Below are 23,855 nucleotides of genomic sequence, written 5' to 3'. Positions count from 1 at the left end.
CACTTGTGGCAGAGGAAACTGAAACCCTCTCACCTTGGGCTGGAAGAATTAAAGATCATGACTGGGATTACATACGTTGACTCGTGAAGTAATACAAACTTATTTCACTCTTCATTGTATTTATTTCTGTACAAAATGTGCGTTCTATCGCTATATTTCTATCTGTAGGTAAAAATTGGGCATTGAAAGAAAATTTGCGTGAACAGGTACGTGAAGATATGGTTCCGTTTGTACAGCATTTACACATGACAGCGTCATGGATAACAGATCTACGAGAATTTTGCTTGTGTGTGTAAGGTCAACATATTTAAGCATAGAACTGAGGTCACAACAATTTTCACCTTTTGAAGACGCTTGTGGTTACCCATATGTCAATACCCATCTCGTGATTGGCACATATTTTTAAAAATTGCCCGTCCCTTGTGGGGATCGAACCCACGACCTTTGGATTAGAAGTCCAACGCGCTATCCTCTGCGCCAAAGGGACACTGTCCAAGCGACGGGCTCAGATGTAAGAGATTGTGCAAGACATGACCCGTGCTACATGTCTCGCGTTACTTTTCTGATAGGCTTACTTTCATATTTCTCTGAAGCAATTACATCAAAGACTCATTATTTATGTATCAGACACGATACATCGCTCCGAATCGCTCTGTTTACCATGGCCCTACTGATTGAAACACCTGCGTATTGACAGAGTTGCTCTGTACAATCGTAGTAACACAGTCCTGCTATTACATTCGCTCACGTGCGCTGCTTACAGATAAATGGGAATTACGCTCTTTAGAACAGCATCCACTCACAAAGTGGTAAACGACACACTGGAAACACTGTATGATTAGTCACATTTTTTGACTTTGGTTGACTGCTGTGTCACAGCCGGTCCCCATCGTATGTATACACTCCAACGGACGTGTGTGCCCTGTTAGCACATTTACCAGGAACGTTAGCTGCATCACCTCCCTGGCAATTTCATGCCGTCCTCGAAGCGTCAGCCATTGCTTGGTGACAGTGTGTTTCGATGAGACGTGGACAGATGATGCATCTCTCTCGCCGTCAGTTATAGGCGGGAATCATACTTAATGTAGTTTTCTGCAAGCGTCAGACATCTCTGTCTGGTCTTCTCCCTTCATGTATCCAGCAAGCCCCCCCCCCCCCCTGACAGTCTCCAGTAAAAGCCCCCTGTGCTGGAGCCAAAATTGCCGCCGTTTCTATAGATACAGAGTGCCATTGTTTAATGGGAACAGTTATGGACCCATAGTACAATATCTTGTTGTGAAACAGTCTACTTTTCTCACTTGTGGCAGAGGAAACTGAAACCCTCTCACCTTGGGCTGGAAGAATTAAAGATCATGACTGGGATTACATACGTTGACTCGTGAAGTAATACAAACTTATTTCACTCTTCATTGTATTTATTTCTGTACAAAATGTGCGTTCTATCGCTATATTTCTATCTGTAGGTAAAAATTGGGCATTGAAAGAAAATTTGCGTGAACAGGTACGTGAAGATATGGTTCCGTTTGTACAGCATTTACACATGACAGCGTCATGGATAACAGATCTACGAGAATTTTGCTTGTGTGTGTAAGGTCAACATATTTAAGCATAGAACTGAGGTCACAACAATTTTCACCTTTTGAAGACGCTTGTGGTTACCCATATGTCAATACCCATCTCGTGATTGGCACATATTTTTAAAAATTGCCCGTCCCTTGTGGGGATCGAACCCACGACCTTTGGATTAGAAGTCCAACGCGCTATCCTCTGCGCCAAAGGGACACTGTCCAAGCGACGGGCTCAGATGTAAGAGATTGTGCAAGACATGACCCGTGCTACATGTCTCGCGTTACTTTTCTGATAGGCTTACTTTCATATTTCTCTGAAGCAATTACATCAAAGACTCATTATTTATGTATCAGACACGATACATCGCTCCGAATCGCTCTGTTTACCATGGCCCTACTGATTGAAACACCTGCGTATTGACAGAGTTGCTCTGTACAATCGTAGTAACACAGTCCTGCTATTACATTCGCTCACGTGCGCTGCTTACAGATAAATGGGAATTACGCTCTTTAGAACAGCATCCACTCACAAAGTGGTAAACGACACACTGGAAACACTGTATGATTAGTCACATTTTTTGACTTTGGTTGACTGCTGTGTCACAGCCGGTCCCCATCGTATGTATACACTCCAACGGACGTGTGTGCCCTGTTAGCACATTTACCAGGAACGTTAGCTGCATCACCTCCCTGGCAATTTCATGCCGTCCTCGAAGCGTCAGCCATTGCTTGGTGACAGTGTGTTTCGATGAGACGTGGACAGATGATGCATCTCTCTCGCCGTCAGTTATAGGCGGGAATCATACTTAATGTAGTTTTCTGCAAGCGTCAGACATCTCTGTCTGGTCTTCTCCCTTCATGTATCCAGCAAGCCCCCCCCCCCCCCCTGACAGTCTCCAGTAAAAGCCCCCTGTGCTGGAGCCAAAATTGCCGCCGTTTCTATAGATACAGAGTGCCATTGTTTAATGGGAACAGTTATGGACCCATAGTACAATATCTTGTTGTGAAACAGTCTACTTTTCTCACTTGTGGCAGAGGAAACTGAAACCCTCTCACCTTGGGCTGGAAGAATTAAAGATCATGACTGGGATTACATACGTTGACTCGTGAAGTAATACAAACTTATTTCACTCTTCATTGTATTTATTTCTGTACAAAATGTGCGTTCTATCGCTATATTTCTATCTGTAGGTAAAAATTGGGCATTGAAAGAAAATTTGCGTGAACAGGTACGTGAAGATATGGTTCCGTTTGTACAGCATTTACACATGACAGCGTCATGGATAACAGATCTACGAGAATTTTGCTTGTGTGTGTAAGGTCAACATATTTAAGCATAGAACTGAGGTCACAACAATTTTCACCTTTTGAAGACGCTTGTGGTTACCCATATGTCAATACCCATCTCGTGATTGGCACATATTTTTAAAAATTGCCCGTCCCTTGTGGGGATCGAACCCACGACCTTTGGATTAGAAGTCCAACGCGCTATCCTCTGCGCCAAAGGGACACTGTCCAAGCGACGGGCTCAGATGTAAGAGATTGTGCAAGACATGACCCGTGCTACATGTCTCGCGTTACTTTTCTGATAGGCTTACTTTCATATTTCTCTGAAGCAATTACATCAAAGACTCATTATTTATGTATCAGACACGATACATCGCTCCGAATCGCTCTGTTTACCATGGCCCTACTGATTGAAACACCTGCGTATTGACAGAGTTGCTCTGTACAATCGTAGTAACACAGTCCTGCTATTACATTCGCTCACGTGCGCTGCTTACAGATAAATGGGAATTACGCTCTTTAGAACAGCATCCACTCACAAAGTGGTAAACGACACACTGGAAACACTGTATGATTAGTCACATTTTTTGACTTTGGTTGACTGCTGTGTCACAGCCGGTCCCCATCGTATGTATACACTCCAACGGACGTGTGTGCCCTGTTAGCACATTTACCAGGAACGTTAGCTGCATCACCTCCCTGGCAATTTCATGCCGTCCTCGAAGCGTCAGCCATTGCTTGGTGACAGTGTGTTTCGATGAGACGTGGACAGATGATGCATCTCTCTCGCCGTCAGTTATAGGCGGGAATCATACTTAATGTAGTTTTCTGCAAGCGTCAGACATCTCTGTCTGGTCTTCTCCCTTCATGTATCCAGCAAGCCCCCCCCCCCCCCCCTGACAGTCTCCAGTAAAAGCCCCCTGTGCTGGAGCCAAAATTGCCGCCGTTTCTATAGATACAGACGTGCCATTGTTTAATGGGAACAGTTATGGACCCATAGTACAATATCTTGTTGTGAAACAGTCTACTTTTCTCACTTGTGGCAGAGGAAACTGAAACCCTCTCACCTTGGGCTGGAAGAATTAAAGATCATGACTGGGATTACATACGTTGACTCGTGAAGTAATACAAACTTATTTCACTCTTCATTGTATTTATTTCTGTACAAAATGTGCGTTCTATCGCTATATTTCTATCTGTAGGTAAAAATTGGGCATTGAAAGAAAATTTGCGTGAACAGGTACGTGAAGATATGGTTCCGTTTGTACAGCATTTACACATGACAGCGTCATGGATAACAGATCTACGAGAATTTTGCTTGTGTGTGTAAGGTCAACATATTTAAGCATAGAACTGAGGTCACCGAACAATTTTCACCTTTTGAAGACCGCTTGTGGTTACCCATATGTCAATACCCATCTCGTGATTGGCACATATTTTTAAAAATTGCCCGTCCCTTGTGGGGATCGAACCCACGACCTTTGGATTAGAAGTCCAACGCGCATATCCTCTGCGCCAAAGGGACACTGTCCAAGCGACGGGCTCAGATGTAAGAGATTGTGCAAGACATGACCCGTGCCTACATGTCTCGCGTTACTTTTCTGATAGGCTTACTTTCATATTTCTCTGAAGCAATTACATCAAAGACTCATTATTTATGTATCAGACACGATACATCGCTCCGAATCGCTCTGTTTACCATGGCCCTACTGATTGAAACACCTGCGTATTAGACAGAGTTGCTCTGTACAATCGTAGTAACACACGTCCTGCTATTACATTCGCTCACGTGCGCTGCTTACAGATAAATGGGAATTACGCTCTTTAGAACAGCATCCACTCACAAAGTGGTAAACGACACACTGGAAACACTGTATGATTAGTCACATTTTTTGACTTTGGTTGACGCTGTGTCACAGCCGGTCCCATCGTATGTATACACTCCCAACGGACGTGTGTGCCCTGTTAGCACATTTACCAGGAACGTTAGCTGCATCACCTCCCCTGGCAATTTCATGCCGTCCTCGAAGCGTCAGCCATTGCTTGGTGACAGTGTGTTTCGATGAGACGTGGACAGATGATGCATCTCTCTCGCCGTCAGTTATAGGCGGGAATCATAAGTTTTCTGCAAGCGTCAGACATCTCTGTCTGGTCTTCTCCCTTCATGTATCCAGCAAGCCCCCCCCCCCCCCCCTGACAGTCTCCAGTAAAAGCCCCCTGTGCTGGAGCCAAAATTGCCGCCGTTTCTATAGATACAGAGTGCCATTGTTTAATGGGAACAGTTATGGACCCATAGTACAATATCTTGTTGTGAAACAGTCTACTTTTCTCACTTGTGGCAGAGGAAACTGAAACCCTCTCACCTTGGGCTGGAAGAATTAAAGATCATGACTGGGATTACATACGTTGACTCGTGAAGTAATACAAACTTATTTCACTCTTCATTGTATTTATTTCTGTACAAAATGTGCGTTCTATCGCTATATTTCTATCTGTAGGTAAAAATTGGGCATTGAAAGAAAATTTGCGTGAACAGGTACGTGAAGATATGGTTCCGTTTGTACAGCATTTACACATGACAGCGTCATGGATAACAGATCTACGAGAATTTTGCTTGTGTGTGTAAGGTCAACATATTTAAGCATAGAACTGAGGTCACAACAATTTTCACCTTTTGAAGACGCTTGTGGTTACCCATATGTCAATACCCATCTCGTGATTGGCACATATTTTTAAAAATTGCCCGTCCCTTGTGGGGATCGAACCCACGACCTTTGGATTAGAAGTCCAACGCGCTATCCTCTGCGCCAAAGGGACACTGTCCAAGCGACGGGCTCAGATGTAAGAGATTGTGCAAGACATGACCCGTGCTACATGTCTCGCGTTACTTTTCTGATAGGCTTACTTTCATATTTCTCTGAAGCAATTACATCAAAGACTCATTATTTATGTATCAGACACGATACATCGCTCCGAATCGCTCTGTTTACCATGGCCCTACTGATTGAAACACCTGCGTATTGACAGAGTTGCTCTGTACAATCGTAGTAACACAGTCCTGCTATTACATTCGCTCACGTGCGCTGCTTACAGATAAATGGGAATTACGCTCTTTAGAACAGCATCCACTCACAAAGTGGTAAACGACACACTGGAAACACTGTATGATTAGTCACATTTTTTGACTTTGGTTGACTGCTGTGTCACAGCCGGTCCCCATCGTATGTATACACTCCAACGGACGTGTGTGCCCTGTTAGCACATTTACCAGGAACGTTAGCTGCATCACCTCCCTGGCAATTTCATGCCGTCCTCGAAGCGTCAGCCATTGCTTGGTGACAGTGTGTTTCGATGAGACGTGGACAGATGATGCATCTCTCTCGCCGTCAGTTATAGGCGGGAATCATACTTAATGTAGTTTTCTGCAAGCGTCAGACATCTCTGTCTGGTCTTCTCCCTTCATGTATCCAGCAAGCCCCCCCCCCCCCTGACAGTCTCCAGTAAAAGCCCCCTGTGCTGGAGCCAAAATTGCCGCCGTTTCTATAGATACAGAGTGCCATTGTTTAATGGGAACAGTTATGGACCCATAGTACAATATCTTGTTGTGAAACAGTCTACTTTTCTCACTTGTGGCAGAGGAAACTGAAACCCTCTCACCTTGGGCTGGAAGAATTAAAGATCATGACTGGGATTACATACGTTGACTCGTGAAGTAATACAAACTTATTTCACTCTTCATTGTATTTATTTCTGTACAAAATGTGCGTTCTATCGCTATATTTCTATCTGTAGGTAAAAATTGGGCATTGAAAGAAAATTTGCGTGAACAGGTACGTGAAGATATGGTTCCGTTTGTACAGCATTTACACATGACAGCGTCATGGATAACAGATCTACGAGAATTTTGCTTGTGTGTGTAAGGTCAACATATTTAAGCATAGAACTGAGGTCACAACAATTTTCACCTTTTGAAGACGCTTGTGGTTACCCATATGTCAATACCCATCTCGTGATTGGCACATATTTTTAAAAATTGCCCGTCCCTTGTGGGGATCGAACCCACGACCTTTGGATTAGAAGTCCAACGCGCTATCCTCTGCGCCAAAGGGACACTGTCCAAGCGACGGGCTCAGATGTAAGAGATTGTGCAAGACATGACCCGTGCTACATGTCTCGCGTTACTTTTCTGATAGGCTTACTTTCATATTTCTCTGAAGCAATTACATCAAAGACTCATTATTTATGTATCAGACACGATACATCGCTCCGAATCGCTCTGTTTACCATGGCCCTACTGATTGAAACACCTGCGTATTGACAGAGTTGCTCTGTACAATCGTAGTAACACAGTCCTGCTATTACATTCGCTCACGTGCGCTGCTTACAGATAAATGGGAATTACGCTCTTTAGAACAGCATCCACTCACAAAGTGGTAAACGACACACTGGAAACACTGTATGATTAGTCACATTTTTTGACTTTGGTTGACTGCTGTGTCACAGCCGGTCCCCATCGTATGTATACACTCCAACGGACGTGTGTGCCCTGTTAGCACATTTACCAGGAACGTTAGCTGCATCACCTCCCTGGCAATTTCATGCCGTCCTCGAAGCGTCAGCCATTGCTTGGTGACAGTGTGTTTCGATGAGACGTGGACAGATGATGCATCTCTCTCGCCGTCAGTTATAGGCGGGAATCATACTTAATGTAGTTTTCTGCAAGCGTCAGACATCTCTGTCTGGTCTTCTCCCTTCATGTATCCAGCAAGCCCCCCCCCCCCCCTGACAGTCTCCAGTAAAAGCCCCCTGTGCTGGAGCCAAAATTGCCGCCGTTTCTATAGATACAGAGTGCCATTGTTTAATGGGAACAGTTATGGACCCATAGTACAATATCTTGTTGTGAAACAGTCTACTTTTCTCACTTGTGGCAGAGGAAACTGAAACCCTCTCACCTTGGGCTGGAAGAATTAAAGATCATGACTGGGATTACATACGTTGACTCGTGAAGTAATACAAACTTATTTCACTCTTCATTGTATTTATTTCTGTACAAAATGTGCGTTCTATCGCTATATTTCTATCTGTAGGTAAAAATTGGGCATTGAAAGAAAATTTGCGTGAACAGGTACGTGAAGATATGGTTCCGTTTGTACAGCATTTACACATGACAGCGTCATGGATAACAGATCTACGAGAATTTTGCTTGTGTGTGTAAGGTCAACATATTTAAGCATAGAACTGAGGTCACAACAATTTTCACCTTTTGAAGACGCTTGTGGTTACCCATATGTCAATACCCATCTCGTGATTGGCACATATTTTTAAAAATTGCCCGTCCCTTGTGGGGATCGAACCCACGACCTTTGGATTAGAAGTCCAACGCGCTATCCTCTGCGCCAAAGGGACACTGTCCAAGCGACGGGCTCAGATGTAAGAGATTGTGCAAGACATGACCCGTGCTACATGTCTCGCGTTACTTTTCTGATAGGCTTACTTTCATATTTCTCTGAAGCAATTACATCAAAGACTCATTATTTATGTATCAGACACGATACATCGCTCCGAATCGCTCTGTTTACCATGGCCCTACTGATTGAAACACCTGCGTATTGACAGAGTTGCTCTGTACAATCGTAGTAACACAGTCCTGCTATTACATTCGCTCACGTGCGCTGCTTACAGATAAATGGGAATTACGCTCTTTAGAACAGCATCCACTCACAAAGTGGTAAACGACACACTGGAAACACTGTATGATTAGTCACATTTTTTGACTTTGGTTGACTGCTGTGTCACAGCCGGTCCCCATCGTATGTATACACTCCAACGGACGTGTGTGCCCTGTTAGCACATTTACCAGGAACGTTAGCTGCATCACCTCCCTGGCAATTTCATGCCGTCCTCGAAGCGTCAGCCATTGCTTGGTGACAGTGTGTTTCGATGAGACGTGGACAGATGATGCATCTCTCTCGCCGTCAGTTATAGGCGGGAATCATACTTAATGTAGTTTTCTGCAAGCGTCAGACATCTCTGTCTGGTCTTCTCCCTTCATGTATCCAGCAAGCCCCCCCCCCCCCCTGACAGTCTCCAGTAAAAGCCCCCTGTGCTGGAGCCAAAATTGCCGCCGTTTCTATAGATACAGAGTGCCATTGTTTAATGGGAACAGTTATGGACCCATAGTACAATATCTTGTTGTGAAACAGTCTACTTTTCTCACTTGTGGCAGAGGAAACTGAAACCCTCTCACCTTGGGCTGGAAGAATTAAAGATCATGACTGGGATTACATACGTTGACTCGTGAAGTAATACAAACTTATTTCACTCTTCATTGTATTTATTTCTGTACAAAATGTGCGTTCTATCGCTATATTTCTATCTGTAGGTAAAAATTGGGCATTGAAAGAAAATTTGCGTGAACAGGTACGTGAAGATATGGTTCCGTTTGTACAGCATTTACACATGACAGCGTCATGGATAACAGATCTACGAGAATTTTGCTTGTGTGTGTAAGGTCAACATATTTAAGCATAGAACTGAGGTCACAACAATTTTCACCTTTTGAAGACGCTTGTGGTTACCCATATGTCAATACCCATCTCGTGATTGGCACATATTTTTAAAAATTGCCCGTCCCTTGTGGGGATCGAACCCACGACCTTTGGATTAGAAGTCCAACGCGCTATCCTCTGCGCCAAAGGGACACTGTCCAAGCGACGGGCTCAGATGTAAGAGATTGTGCAAGACATGACCCGTGCTACATGTCTCGCGTTACTTTTCTGATAGGCTTACTTTCATATTTCTCTGAAGCAATTACATCAAAGACTCATTATTTATGTATCAGACACGATACATCGCTCCGAATCGCTCTGTTTACCATGGCCCTACTGATTGAAACACCTGCGTATTGACAGAGTTGCTCTGTACAATCGTAGTAACACAGTCCTGCTATTACATTCGCTCACGTGCGCTGCTTACAGATAAATGGGAATTACGCTCTTTAGAACAGCATCCACTCACAAAGTGGTAAACGACACACTGGAAACACTGTATGATTAGTCACATTTTTTGACTTTGGTTGACTGCTGTGTCACAGCCGGTCCCCATCGTATGTATACACTCCAACGGACGTGTGTGCCCTGTTAGCACATTTACCAGGAACGTTAGCTGCATCACCTCCCTGGCAATTTCATGCCGTCCTCGAAGCGTCAGCCATTGCTTGGTGACAGTGTGTTTCGATGAGACGTGGACAGATGATGCATCTCTCTCGCCGTCAGTTATAGGCGGGAATCATACTTAATGTAGTTTTCTGCAAGCGTCAGACATCTCTGTCTGGTCTTCTCCCTTCATGTATCCAGCAAGCCCCCCCCCCCCTGACAGTCTCCAGTAAAAGCCCCCTGTGCTGGAGCCAAAATTGCCGCCGTTTCTATAGATACAGAGTGCCATTGTTTAATGGGAACAGTTATGGACCCATAGTACAATATCTTGTTGTGAAACAGTCTACTTTTCTCACTTGTGGCAGAGGAAACTGAAACCCTCTCACCTTGGGCTGGAAGAATTAAAGATCATGACTGGGATTACATACGTTGACTCGTGAAGTAATACAAACTTATTTCACTCTTCATTGTATTTATTTCTGTACAAAATGTGCGTTCTATCGCTATATTTCTATCTGTAGGTAAAAATTGGGCATTGAAAGAAAATTTGCGTGAACAGGTACGTGAAGATATGGTTCCGTTTGTACAGCATTTACACATGACAGCGTCATGGATAACAGATCTACGAGAATTTTGCTTGTGTGTGTAAGGTCAACATATTTAAGCATAGAACTGAGGTCACAACAATTTTCACCTTTTGAAGACGCTTGTGGTTACCCATATGTCAATACCCATCTCGTGATTGGCACATATTTTTAAAAATTGCCCGTCCCTTGTGGGGATCGAACCCACGACCTTTGGATTAGAAGTCCAACGCGCTATCCTCTGCGCCAAAGGGACACTGTCCAAGCGACGGACTCAGATGTAAGAGATTGTGCAAGACATGACCCGTGCTACATGTCTCGCGTTACTTTTCTGATAGGCTTACTTTCATATTTCTCTGAAGCAATTACATCAAAGACTCATTATTTATGTATCAGACACGATACATCGCTCCGAATCGCTCTGTTTACCATGGCCCTACTGATTGAAACACCTGCGTATTGACAGAGTTGCTCTGTACAATCGTAGTAACACAGTCCTGCTATTACATTCGCTCACGTGCGCTGCTTACAGATAAATGGGAATTACGCTCTTTAGAACAGCATCCACTCACAAAGTGGTAAACGACACACTGGAAACACTGTATGATTAGTCACATTTTTTGACTTTGGTTGACTGCTGTGTCACAGCCGGTCCCCATCGTATGTATACACTCCAACGGACGTGTGTGCCCTGTTAGCACATTTACCAGGAACGTTAGCTGCATCACCTCCCTGGCAATTTCATGCCGTCCTCGAAGCGTCAGCCATTGCTTGGTGACAGTGTGTTTCGATGAGACGTGGACAGATGATGCATCTCTCTCGCCGTCAGTTATAGGCGGGAATCATACTTAATGTAGTTTTCTGCAAGCGTCAGACATCTCTGTCTGGTCTTCTCCCTTCATGTATCCAGCAAGCCCCCCCCCCCCTGACAGTCTCCAGTAAAAGCCCCCTGTGCTGGAGCCAAAATTGCCGCCGTTTCTATAGATACAGAGTGCCATTGTTTAATGGGAACAGTTATGGACCCATAGTACAATATCTTGTTGTGAAACAGTCTACTTTTCTCACTTGTGGCAGAGGAAACTGAAACCCTCTCACCTTGGGCTGGAAGAATTAAAGATCATGACTGGGATTACATACGTTGACTCGTGAAGTAATACAAACTTATTTCACTCTTCATTGTATTTATTTCTGTACAAAATGTGCGTTCTATCGCTATATTTCTATCTGTAGGTAAAAATTGGGCATTGAAAGAAAATTTGCGTGAACAGGTACGTGAAGATATGGTTCCGTTTGTACAGCATTTACACATGACAGCGTCATGGATAACAGATCTACGAGAATTTTGCTTGTGTGTGTAAGGTCAACATATTTAAGCATAGAACTGAGGTCACAACAATTTTCACCTTTTGAAGACGCTTGTGGTTACCCATATGTCAATACCCATCTCGTGATTGGCACATATTTTTAAAAATTGCCCGTCCCTTGTGGGGATCGAACCCACGACCTTTGGATTAGAAGTCCAACGCGCTATCCTCTGCGCCAAAGGGACACTGTCCAAGCGACGGGCTCAGATGTAAGAGATTGTGCAAGACATGACCCGTGCTACATGTCTCGCGTTACTTTTCTGATAGGCTTACTTTCATATTTCTCTGAAGCAATTACATCAAAGACTCATTATTTATGTATCAGACACGATACATCGCTCCGAATCGCTCTGTTTACCATGGCCCTACTGATTGAAACACCTGCGTATTGACAGAGTTGCTCTGTACAATCGTAGTAACACAGTCCTGCTATTACATTCGCTCACGTGCGCTGCTTACAGATAAATGGGAATTACGCTCTTTAGAACAGCATCCACTCACAAAGTGGTAAACGACACACTGGAAACACTGTATGATTAGTCACATTTTTTGACTTTGGTTGACTGCTGTGTCACAGCCGGTCCCCATCGTATGTATACACTCCAACGGACGTGTGTGCCCTGTTAGCACATTTACCAGGAACGTTAGCTGCATCACCTCCCTGGCAATTTCATGCCGTCCTCGAAGCGTCAGCCATTGCTTGGTGACAGTGTGTTTCGATGAGACGTGGACAGATGATGCATCTCTCTCGCCGTCAGTTATAGGCGGGAATCATACTTAATGTAGTTTTCTGCAAGCGTCAGACATCTCTGTCTGGTCTTCTCCCTTCATGTATCCAGCAAGCCCCCCCCCCCCTGACAGTCTCCAGTAAAAGCCCCCTGTGCTGGAGCCAAAATTGCCGCCGTTTCTATAGATACAGAGTGCCATTGTTTAATGGGAACAGTTATGGACCCATAGTACAATATCTTGTTGTGAAACAGTCTACTTTTCTCACTTGTGGCAGAGGAAACTGAAACCCTCTCACCTTGGGCTGGAAGAATTAAAGATCATGACTGGGATTACATACGTTGACTCGTGAAGTAATACAAACTTATTTCACTCTTCATTGTATTTATTTCTGTACAAAATGTGCGTTCTATCGCTATATTTCTATCTGTAGGTAAAAATTGGGCATTGAAAGAAAATTTGCGTGAACAGGTACGTGAAGATATGGTTCCGTTTGTACAGCATTTACACATGACAGCGTCATGGATAACAGATCTACGAGAATTTTGCTTGTGTGTGTAAGGTCAACATATTTAAGCATAGAACTGAGGTCACAACAATTTTCACCTTTTGAAGACGCTTGTGGTTACCCATATGTCAATACCCATCTCGTGATTGGCACATATTTTTAAAAATTGCCCGTCCCTTGTGGGGATCGAACCCACGACCTTTGGATTAGAAGTCCAACGCGCTATCCTCTGCGCCAAAGGGACACTGTCCAAGCGACGGGCTCAGATGTAAGAGATTGTGCAAGACATGACCCGTGCTACATGTCTCGCGTTACTTTTCTGATAGGCTTACTTTCATATTTCTCTGAAGCAATTACATCAAAGACTCATTATTTATGTATCAGACACGATACATCGCTCCGAATCGCTCTGTTTACCATGGCCCTACTGATTGAAACACCTGCGTATTGACAGAGTTGCTCTGTACAATCGTAGTAACACAGTCCTGCTATTACATTCGCTCACGTGCGCTGCTTACAGATAAATGGGAATTACGCTCTTTAGAACAGCATCCACTCACAAAGTGGTAAACGACACACTGGAAACACTGTATGATTAGTCACATTTTTTGACTTTGGTTGACTGCTGTGTCACAGCCGGTCCCCATCGTATGTATACACTCCAACGGACGTGTGTGCCCTGTTAGCACATTTACCAGGAACGTTAGCTGCATCACCTCCCTGGCAATTTCATGCCGTCCTCGAAGCGTCAGCCATTGCTTGGTGACAGTGTGTTTCGATGAGACGTGGACAGATGATGCATCTCTCTCGCCGTCAGTTATAGGCGGGAATCATACTTAATGTAGTTTTCTGCAAGCGTCAGACATCTCTGTCTGGTCTTCTCCCTTCATGTATCCAGCAAGCCCCCCCCCCCCCTGACAGTCTCCAGTAAAAGCCCCCTGTGCTGGAGCCAAAATTGCCGCCGTTTCTATAGATACAGAGTGCCATTGTTTAATGGGAACAGTTATGGACCCATAGTACAATATCTTGTTGTGAAACAGTCTACTTTTCTCACTTGTGGCAGAGGAAACTGAAACCCTCTCACCTTGGGCTGGAAGAATTAAAGATCATGACTGGGATTACATACGTTGACTCGTGAAGTAATACAAACTTATTTCACTCTTCATTGTATTTATTTCTGTACAAAATGTGCGTTCTATCGCTATATTTCTATCTGTAGGTAAAAATTGGGCATTGAAAGAAAATTTGCGTGAACAGGTACGTGAAGATATGGTTCCGTTTGTACAGCATTTACACATGACAGCGTCATGGATAACAGATCTACGAGAATTTTGCTTGTGTGTGTAAGGTCAACATATTTAAGCATAGAACTGAGGTCACAACAATTTTCACCTTTTGAAGACGCTTGTGGTTACCCATATGTCAATACCCATCTCGTGATTGGCACATATTTTTAAAAATTGCCCGTCCCTTGTGGGGATCGAACCCACGACCTTTGGATTAGAAGTCCAACGCGCTATCCTCTGCGCCAAAGGGACACTGTCCAAGCGACGGGCTCAGATGTAAGAGATTGTGCAAGACATGACCCGTGCTACATGTCTCGCGTTACTTTTCTGATAGGCTTACTTTCATATTTCTCTGAAGCAATTACATCAAAGACTCATTATTTATGTATCAGACACGATACATCGCTCCGAATCGCTCTGTTTACCATGGCCCTACTGATTGAAACACCTGCGTATTGACAGAGTTGCTCTGTACAATCGTAGTAACACAGTCCTGCTATTACATTCGCTCACGTGCGCTGCTTACAGATAAATGGGAATTACGCTCTTTAGAACAGCATCCACTCACAAAGTGGTAAACGACACACTGGAAACACTGTATGATTAGTCACATTTTTTGACTTTGGTTGACTGCTGTGTCACAGCCGGTCCCCATCGTATGTATACACTCCAACGGACGTGTGTGCCCTGTTAGCACATTTACCAGGAACGTTAGCTGCATCACCTCCCTGGCAATTTCATGCCGTCCTCGAAGCGTCAGCCATTGCTTGGTGACAGTGTGTTTCGATGAGACGTGGACAGATGATGCATCTCTCTCGCCGTCAGTTATAGGCGGGAATCATACTTAATGTAGTTTTCTGCAAGCGTCAGACATCTCTGTCTGGTCTTCTCCCTTCATGTATCCAGCAAGCCCCCCCCCCCCTGACAGTCTCCAGTAAAAGCCCCCTGTGCTGGAGCCAAAATTGCCGCCGTTTCTATAGATACAGAGTGCCATTGTTTAATGGGAACAGTTATGGACCCATAGTACAATATCTTGTTGTGAAACAGTCTACTTTTCTCACTTGTGGCAGAGGAAACTGAAACCCTCTCACCTTGGGCTGGAAGAATTAAAGATCATGACTGGGATTACATACGTTGACTCGTGAAGTAATACAAACTTATTTCACTCTTCATTGTATTTATTTCTGTACAAAATGTGCGTTCTATCGCTATATTTCTATCTGTAGGTAAAAATTGGGCATTGAAAGAAAATTTGCGTGAACAGGTACGTGAAGATATGGTTCCGTTTGTACAGCATTTACACATGACAGCGTCATGGATAACAGATCTACGAGAATTTTGCTTGTGTGTGTAAGGTCAACATATTTAAGCATAGAACTGAGGTCACAACAATTTTCACCTTTTGAAGACGCTTGTGGTTACCCATATGTCAATACCCATCTCGTGATTGGCACATATTTTTAAAAATTGCCCGTCCCTTGTGGGGATCGAACCCACGACCTTTGGATTAGAAGTCCAACGCGCTATCCTCTGCGCCAAAGGGACACTGTCCAAGCGACGGGCTCAGATGTAAGAGATTGTGCAAGACATGACCCGTGCTACATGTCTCGCGTTACTTTTCTGATAGGCTTACTTTCATATTTCTCTGAAGCAATTACATCAAAGACTCATTATTTATGTATCAGACACGATACATCGCTCCGAATCGCTCTGTTTACCATGGCCCTACTGATTGAAACACCTGCGTATTGACAGAGTTGCTCTGTACAATCGTAGTAACACAGTCCTGCTATTACATTCGCTCACGTGCGCTGCTTACAGATAAATGGGAATTACGCTCTTTAGAACAGCATCCACTCACAAAGTGGTAAACGACACACTGGAAACACTGTATGATTAGTCACATTTTTTGACTTTGGTTGACTGCTGTGTCACAGCCGGTCCCCATCGTATGTATACACTCCAACGGACGTGTGTGCCCTGTTAGCACATTTACCAGGAACGTTAGCTGCATCACCTCCCTGGCAATTTCATGCCGTCCTCGAAGCGTCAGCCATTGCTTGGTGACAGTGTGTTTCGATGAGACGTGGACAGATGATGCATCTCTCTCGCCGTCAGTTATAGGCGGGAATCATACTTAATGTAGTTTTCTGCAAGCGTCAGACATCTCTGTCTGGTCTTCTCCCTTCATGTATCCAGCAAGCCCCCCCCCCCCCTGACAGTCTCCAGTAAAAGCCCCCTGTGCTGGAGCCAAAATTGCCGCCGTTTCTATAGATACAGAGTGCCATTGTTTAATGGGAACAGTTATGGACCCATAGTACAATATCTTGTTGTGAAACAGTCTACTTTTCTCACTTGTGGCAGAGGAAACTGAAACCCTCTCACCTTGGGCTGGAAGAATTAAAGATCATGACTGGGATTACATACGTTGACTCGTGAAGTAATACAAACTTATTTCACTCTTCATTGTATTTATTTCTGTACAAAATGTGCGTTCTATCGCTATATTTCTATCTGTAGGTAAAAATTGGGCATTGAAAGAAAATTTGCGTGAACAGGTACGTGAAGATATGGTTCCGTTTGTACAGCATTTACACATGACAGCGTCATGGATAACAGATCTACGAGAATTTTGCTTGTGTGTGTAAGGTCAACATATTTAAGCATAGAACTGAGGTCACAACAATTTTCACCTTTTGAAGACGCTTGTGGTTACCCATATGTCAATACCCATCTCGTGATTGGCACATATTTTTAAAAATTGCCCGTCCCTTGTGGGGATCGAACCCACGACCTTTGGATTAGAAGTCCAACGCGCTATCCTCTGCGCCAAAGGGACACTGTCCAAGCGACGGGCTCAGATGTAAGAGATTGTGCAAGACATGACCCGTGCTACATGTCTCGCGTTACTTTTCTGATAGGCTTACTTTCATATTTCTCTGAAGCAATTACATCAAAGACTCATTATTTATGTATCAGACACGATACATCGCTCCGAATCGCTCTGTTTACCATGGCCCTACTGATTGAAACACCTGCGTATTGACAGAGTTGCTCTGTACAATCGTAGTAACACAGTCCTGCTATTACATTCGCTCACGTGCGCTGCTTACAGATAAATGGGAATTACGCTCTTTAGAACAGCATCCACTCACAAAGTGGTAAACGACACACTGGAAACACTGTATGATTAGTCACATTTTTTGACTTTGGTTGACTGCTGTGTCACAGCCGGTCCCCATCGTATGTATACACTCCAACGGACGTGTGTGCCCTGTTAGCACATTTACCAGGAACGTTAGCTGCATCACCTCCCTGGCAATTTCATGCCGTCCTCGAAGCGTCAGCCATTGCTTGGTGACAGTGTGTTTCGATGAGACGTGGACAGATGATGCATCTCTCTCGCCGTCAGTTATAGGCGGGAATCATACTTAATGTAGTTTTCTGCAAGCGTCAGACATCTCTGTCTGGTCTTCTCCCTTCATGTATCCAGCAAGCCCCCCCCCCCCTGACAGTCTCCAGTAAAAGCCCCCTGTGCTGGAGCCAAAATTGCCGCCGTTTCTATAGATACAGAGTGCCATTGTTTAATGGGAACAGTTATGGACCCATAGTACAATATCTTGTTGTGAAACAGTCTACTTTTCTCACTTGTGGCAGAGGAAACTGAAACCCTCTCACCTTGGGCTGGAAGAATTAAAGATCATGACTGGGATTACATACGTTGACTCGTGAAGTAATACAAACTTATTTCACTCTTCATTGTATTTATTTCTGTACAAAATGTGCGTTCTATCGCTATATTTCTATCTGTAGGTAAAAATTGGGCATTGAAAGAAAATTTGCGTGAACAGGTACGTGAAGATATGGTTCCGTTTGTACAGCATTTACACATGACAGCGTCATGGATAACAGATCTACGAGAATTTTGCTTGTGTGTGTAAGGTCAACATATTTAAGCATAGAACTGAGGTCACAACAATTTTCACCTTTTGAAGACGCTTGTGGTTACCCATATGTCAATACCCATCTCGTGATTGGCACATATTTTTAAAAATTGCCCGTCCCTTGTGGGGATCGAACCCACGACCTTTGGATTAGAAGTCCAACGCGCTATCCTCTGCGCCAAAGGGACACTGTCCAAGCGACGGGCTCAGATGTAAGAGATTGTGCAAGACATGACCCGTGCTACATGTCTCGCGTTACTTTTCTGATAGGCTTACTTTCATATTTCTCTGAAGCAATTACATCAAAGACTCATTATTTATGTATCAGACACGATACATCGCTCCGAATCGCTCTGTTTACCATGGCCCTACTGATTGAAACACCTGCGTATTGACAGAGTTGCTCTGTACAATCGTAGTAACACAGTCCTGCTATTACATTCGCTCACGTGCGCTGCTTACAGATAAATGGGAATTACGCTCTTTAGAACAGCATCCACTCACAAAGTGGTAAACGACACACTGGAAACACTGTATGATTAGTCACATTTTTTGACTTTGGTTGACTGCTGTGTCACAGCCGGTCCCCATCGTATGTATACACTCCAACGGACGTGTGTGCCCTGTTAGCACATTTACCAGGAACGTTAGCTGCATCACCTCCCTGGCAATTTCATGCCGTCCTCGAAGCGTCAGCCATTGCTTGGTGACAGTGTGTTTCGATGAGACGTGGACAGATGATGCATCTCTCTCGCCGTCAGTTATAGGCGGGAATCATACTTAATGTAGTTTTCTGCAAGCGTCAGACATCTCTGTCTGGTCTTCTCCCTTCATGTATCCAGCAAGCCCCCCCCCCCCTGACAGTCTCCAGTAAAAGCCCCCTGTGCTGGAGCCAAAATTGCCGCCGTTTCTATAGATACAGAGTGCCATTGTTTAATGGGAACAGTTATGGACCCATAGTACAATATCTTGTTGTGAAACAGTCTACTTTTCTCACTTGTGGCAGAGGAAACTGAAACCCTCTCACCTTGGGCTGGAAGAATTAAAGATCATGACTGGGATTACATACGTTGACTCGTGAAGTAATACAAACTTATTTCACTCTTCATTGTATTTATTTCTGTACAAAATGTGCGTTCTATCGCTATATTTCTATCTGTAGGTAAAAATTGGGCATTGAAAGAAAATTTGCGTGAACAGGTACGTGAAGATATGGTTCCGTTTGTACAGCATTTACACATGACAGCGTCATGGATAACAGATCTACGAGAATTTTGCTTGTGTGTGTAAGGTCAACATATTTAAGCATAGAACTGAGGTCACAACAATTTTCACCTTTTGAAGACGCTTGTGGTTACCCATATGTCAATACCCATCTCGTGATTGGCACATATTTTTAAAAATTGCCCGTCCCTTGTGGGGATCGAACCCACGACCTTTGGATTAGAAGTCCAACGCGCTATCCTCTGCGCCAAAGGGACACTGTCCAAGCGACGGGCTCAGATGTAAGAGATTGTGCAAGACATGACCCGTGCTACATGTCTCGCGTTACTTTTCTGATAGGCTTACTTTCATATTTCTCTGAAGCAATTACATCAAAGACTCATTATTTATGTATCAGACACGATACATCGCTCCGAATCGCTCTGTTTACCATGGCCCTACTGATTGAAACACCTGCGTATTGACAGAGTTGCTCTGTACAATCGTAGTAACACAGTCCTGCTATTACATTCGCTCACGTGCGCTGCTTACAGATAAATGGGAATTACGCTCTTTAGAACAGCATCCACTCACAAAGTGGTAAACGACACACTGGAAACACTGTATGATTAGTCACATTTTTTGACTTTGGTTGACTGCTGTGTCACAGCCGGTCCCCATCGTATGTATACACTCCAACGGACGTGTGTGCCCTGTTAGCACATTTACCAGGAACGTTAGCTGCATCACCTCCCTGGCAATTTCATGCCGTCCTCGAAGCGTCAGCCATTGCTTGGTGACAGTGTGTTTCGATGAGACGTGGACAGATGATGCATCTCTCTCGCCGTCAGTTATAGGCGGGAATCATACTTAATGTAGTTTTCTGCAAGCGTCAGACATCTCTGTCTGGTCTTCTCCCTTCATGTATCCAGCAAGCCCCCCCCCCCCCTGACAGTCTCCAGTAAAAGCCCCCTGTGCTGGAGCCAAAATTGCCGCCGTTTCTATAGATACAGAGTGCCATTGTTTAATGGGAACAGTTATGGACCCATAGTACAATATCTTGTTGTGAAACAGTCTACTTTTCTCACTTGTGGCAGAGGAAACTGAAACCCTCTCACCTTGGGCTGGAAGAATTAAAGATCATGACTGGGATTACATACGTTGACTCGTGAAGTAATACAAACTTATTTCACTCTTCATTGTATTTATTTCTGTACAAAATGTGCGTTCTATCGCTATATTTCTATCTGTAGGTAAAAATTGGGCATTGAAAGAAAATTTGCGTGAACAGGTACGTGAAGATATGGTTCCGTTTGTACAGCATTTACACATGACAGCGTCATGGATAACAGATCTACGAGAATTTTGCTTGTGTGTGTAAGGTCAACATATTTAAGCATAGAACTGAGGTCACAACAATTTTCACCTTTTGAAGACGCTTGTGGTTACCCATATGTCAATACCCATCTCGTGATTGGCACATATTTTTAAAAATTGCCCGTCCCTTGTGGGGATCGAACCCACGACCTTTGGATTAGAAGTCCAACGCGCTATCCTCTGCGCCAAAGGGACACTGTCCAAGCGACGGGCTCAGATGTAAGAGATTGTGCAAGACATGACCCGTGCTACATGTCTCGCGTTACTTTTCTGATAGGCTTACTTTCATATTTCTCTGAAGCAATTACATCAAAGACTCATTATTTATGTATCAGACACGATACATCGCTCCGAATCGCTCTGTTTACCATGCCCTACTGATTGAAACACCTGCGTATTGACAGAGTTGCTCTGTACAATCGTAGTAACACAGTCCTGCTATTACATTCGCTCACGTGCGCTGCTTACAGATAAATGGGAATTACGCTCTTTAGAACAGCATCCACTCACAAAGTGGTAAACGACACACTGGAAACACTGTATGATTAGTCACATTTTTTGACTTTGGTTGACTGCTGTGTCACAGCCGGTCCCCATCGTATGTATACACTCCAACGGACGTGTGTGCCCTGTTAGCACATTTACCAGGAACGTTAGCTGCATCACCTCCCTGGCAATTTCATGCCGTCCTCGAAGCGTCAGCCATTGCTTGGTGACAGTGTGTTTCGATGAGACGTGGACAGATGATGCATCTCTCTCGCCGTCAGTTATAGGCGGGAATCATACTTAATGTAGTTTTCTGCAAGCGTCAGACATCTCTGTCTGGTCTTCTCCCTTCATGTATCCAGCAAGCCCCCCCCCCCCCTGACAGTCTCCAGTAAAAGCCCCCTGTGCTGGAGCCAAAATTGCCGCCGTTTCTATAGATACAGAGTGCCATTGTTTAATGGGAACAGTTATGGACCCATAGTACAATATCTTGTTGTGAAACAGTCTACTTTTCTCACTTGTGGCAGAGGAAACTGAAACCCTCTCACCTTGGGCTGGAAGAATTAAAGATCATGACTGGGATTACATACGTTGACTCGTGAAGTAATACAAACTTATTTCACTCTTCATTGTATTTATTTCTGTACAAAATGTGCGTTCTATCGCTATATTTCTATCTGTAGGTAAAAATTGGGCATTGAAAGAAAATTTGCGTGAACAGGTACGTGAAGATATGGTTCCGTTTGTACAGCATTTACACATGACAGCGTCATGGATAACAGATCTACGAGAATTTTGCTTGTGTGTGTAAGGTCAACATATTTAAGCATAGAACTGAGGTCACAACAATTTTCACCTTTTGAAGACGCTTGTGGTTACCCATATGTCAATACCCATCTCGTGATTGGCACATATTTTTAAAAATTGCCCGTCCCTTGTGGGGATCGAACCCACGACCTTTGGATTAGAAGTCCAACGCGCTATCCTCTGCGCCAAAGGGACACTGTCCAAGCGACGGGCTCAGATGTAAGAGATTGTGCAAGACATGACCCGTGCTACATGTCTCGCGTTACTTTTCTGATAGGCTTACTTTCATATTTCTCTGAAGCAATTACATCAAAGACTCATTATTTATGTATCAGACACGATACATCGCTCCGAATCGCTCTGTTTACCATGGCCCTACTGATTGAAACACCTGCGTATTGACAGAGTTGCTCTGTACAATCGTAGTAACACAGTCCTGCTATTACATTCGCTCACGTGCGCTGCTTACAGATAAATGGGAATTACGCTCTTTAGAACAGCATCCACTCACAAAGTGGTAAACGACACACTGGAAACACTGTATGATTAGTCACATTTTTTGACTTTGGTTGACTGCTGTGTCACAGCCGGTCCCCATCGTATGTATACACTCCAACGGACGTGTGTGCCCTGTTAGCACATTTACCAGGAACGTTAGCTGCATCACCTCCCTGGCAATTTCATGCCGTCCTCGAAGCGTCAGCCATTGCTTGGTGACAGTGTGTTTCGATGAGACGTGGACAGATGATGCATCTCTCTCGCCGTCAGTTATAGGCGGGAATCATACTTAATGTAGTTTTCTGCAAGCGTCAGACATCTCTGTCTGGTCTTCTCCCTTCATGTATCCAGCAAGCCCCCCCCCCCCCTGACAGTCTCCAGTAAAAGCCCCCTGTGCTGGAGCCAAAATTGCCGCCGTTTCTATAGATACAGAGTGCCATTGTTTAATGGGAACAGTTATGGACCCATAGTACAATATCTTGTTGTGAAACAGTCTACTTTTCTCACTTGTGGCAGAGGAAACTGAAACCCTCTCACCTTGGGCTGGAAGAATTAAAGATCATGACTGGGATTACATACGTTGACTCGTGAAGTAATACAAACTTATTTCACTCTTCATTGTATTTATTTCTGTACAAAATGTGCGTTCTATCGCTATATTTCTATCTGTAGGTAAAAATTGGGCATTGAAAGAAAATTTGCGTGAACAGGTACGTGAAGATATGGTTCCGTTTGTACAGCATTTACACATGACAGCGTCATGGATAACAGATCTACGAGAATTTTGCTTGTGTGTGTAAGGTCAACATATTTAAGCATAGAACTGAGGTCACAACAATTTTCACCTTTTGAAGACGCTTGTGGTTACCCATATGTCAATACCCATCTCGTGATTGGCACATATTTTTAAAAATTGCCCGTCCCTTGTGGGGATCGAACCCACGACCTTTGGATTAGAAGTCCAACGCGCTATCCTCTGCGCCAAAGGGACACTGTCCAAGCGACGGGCTCAGATGTAAGAGATTGTGCAAGACATGACCCGTGCTACATGTCTCGCGTTACT

General features: G+C 44.1%; 19 non-coding genes across 19 annotated transcripts; all 19 read right to left on the bottom strand.

The window, feature by feature from the left end:
* Positions 1-414: 414 nt before the first annotated feature.
* Trnar-ucu (transfer RNA arginine (anticodon UCU)) lies at positions 415-487 on the bottom strand. The gene has a single exon. It is a non-coding gene; the product is annotated as a tRNA-Arg (tRNA).
* Positions 488-1,709: 1,222 nt separating this feature from the next.
* Trnar-ucu (transfer RNA arginine (anticodon UCU)) lies at positions 1,710-1,782 on the bottom strand. The gene has a single exon. It is a non-coding gene; the product is annotated as a tRNA-Arg (tRNA).
* A 1,223-nt stretch (positions 1,783-3,005) lies between these two features.
* On the bottom strand, positions 3,006-3,078 carry Trnar-ucu (transfer RNA arginine (anticodon UCU)). The gene has a single exon. It is a non-coding gene; the product is annotated as a tRNA-Arg (tRNA).
* A 1,228-nt stretch (positions 3,079-4,306) lies between these two features.
* Trnar-ucu (transfer RNA arginine (anticodon UCU)) lies at positions 4,307-4,380 on the bottom strand. Its single transcript has one exon. It is a non-coding gene; the product is annotated as a tRNA-Arg (tRNA).
* A 1,219-nt stretch (positions 4,381-5,599) lies between these two features.
* On the bottom strand, positions 5,600-5,672 carry Trnar-ucu (transfer RNA arginine (anticodon UCU)). The gene has a single exon. It is a non-coding gene; the product is annotated as a tRNA-Arg (tRNA).
* A 1,221-nt stretch (positions 5,673-6,893) lies between these two features.
* Positions 6,894-6,966, bottom strand: Trnar-ucu (transfer RNA arginine (anticodon UCU)). Its single transcript has one exon. It is a non-coding gene; the product is annotated as a tRNA-Arg (tRNA).
* Positions 6,967-8,188: 1,222 nt separating this feature from the next.
* Positions 8,189-8,261, bottom strand: Trnar-ucu (transfer RNA arginine (anticodon UCU)). The gene has a single exon. It is a non-coding gene; the product is annotated as a tRNA-Arg (tRNA).
* Positions 8,262-9,483: 1,222 nt separating this feature from the next.
* On the bottom strand, positions 9,484-9,556 carry Trnar-ucu (transfer RNA arginine (anticodon UCU)). The gene has a single exon. It is a non-coding gene; the product is annotated as a tRNA-Arg (tRNA).
* Positions 9,557-10,776: 1,220 nt separating this feature from the next.
* Positions 10,777-10,849, bottom strand: Trnar-ucu (transfer RNA arginine (anticodon UCU)). The gene has a single exon. It is a non-coding gene; the product is annotated as a tRNA-Arg (tRNA).
* Positions 10,850-12,069: 1,220 nt separating this feature from the next.
* On the bottom strand, positions 12,070-12,142 carry Trnar-ucu (transfer RNA arginine (anticodon UCU)). Its single transcript has one exon. It is a non-coding gene; the product is annotated as a tRNA-Arg (tRNA).
* Positions 12,143-13,362: 1,220 nt separating this feature from the next.
* Trnar-ucu (transfer RNA arginine (anticodon UCU)) lies at positions 13,363-13,435 on the bottom strand. The gene has a single exon. It is a non-coding gene; the product is annotated as a tRNA-Arg (tRNA).
* Positions 13,436-14,656: 1,221 nt separating this feature from the next.
* On the bottom strand, positions 14,657-14,729 carry Trnar-ucu (transfer RNA arginine (anticodon UCU)). The gene has a single exon. It is a non-coding gene; the product is annotated as a tRNA-Arg (tRNA).
* A 1,220-nt stretch (positions 14,730-15,949) lies between these two features.
* Positions 15,950-16,022, bottom strand: Trnar-ucu (transfer RNA arginine (anticodon UCU)). The gene has a single exon. It is a non-coding gene; the product is annotated as a tRNA-Arg (tRNA).
* Positions 16,023-17,243: 1,221 nt separating this feature from the next.
* Trnar-ucu (transfer RNA arginine (anticodon UCU)) lies at positions 17,244-17,316 on the bottom strand. Its single transcript has one exon. It is a non-coding gene; the product is annotated as a tRNA-Arg (tRNA).
* A 1,220-nt stretch (positions 17,317-18,536) lies between these two features.
* On the bottom strand, positions 18,537-18,609 carry Trnar-ucu (transfer RNA arginine (anticodon UCU)). Its single transcript has one exon. It is a non-coding gene; the product is annotated as a tRNA-Arg (tRNA).
* Positions 18,610-19,829: 1,220 nt separating this feature from the next.
* Trnar-ucu (transfer RNA arginine (anticodon UCU)) lies at positions 19,830-19,902 on the bottom strand. Its single transcript has one exon. It is a non-coding gene; the product is annotated as a tRNA-Arg (tRNA).
* A 1,221-nt stretch (positions 19,903-21,123) lies between these two features.
* Positions 21,124-21,196, bottom strand: Trnar-ucu (transfer RNA arginine (anticodon UCU)). Its single transcript has one exon. It is a non-coding gene; the product is annotated as a tRNA-Arg (tRNA).
* A 1,220-nt stretch (positions 21,197-22,416) lies between these two features.
* On the bottom strand, positions 22,417-22,489 carry Trnar-ucu (transfer RNA arginine (anticodon UCU)). Its single transcript has one exon. It is a non-coding gene; the product is annotated as a tRNA-Arg (tRNA).
* A 1,221-nt stretch (positions 22,490-23,710) lies between these two features.
* Trnar-ucu (transfer RNA arginine (anticodon UCU)) lies at positions 23,711-23,783 on the bottom strand. Its single transcript has one exon. It is a non-coding gene; the product is annotated as a tRNA-Arg (tRNA).
* Between the last annotated feature and the right edge of the window lie 72 nt (positions 23,784-23,855).

The sequence above is a fragment of the Schistocerca serialis genome, unplaced genomic scaffold (genome assembly GCF_023864345.2).
Source record: "Schistocerca serialis cubense isolate TAMUIC-IGC-003099 unplaced genomic scaffold, iqSchSeri2.2 HiC_scaffold_756, whole genome shotgun sequence".
NCBI classification, from domain to species: Eukaryota; Metazoa; Arthropoda; class Insecta; order Orthoptera; family Acrididae; genus Schistocerca; species Schistocerca serialis.
The sequence above is the reverse complement of the archived record's forward strand: the minus strand, read 5'-3'. Positions and strand labels throughout refer to the sequence as shown.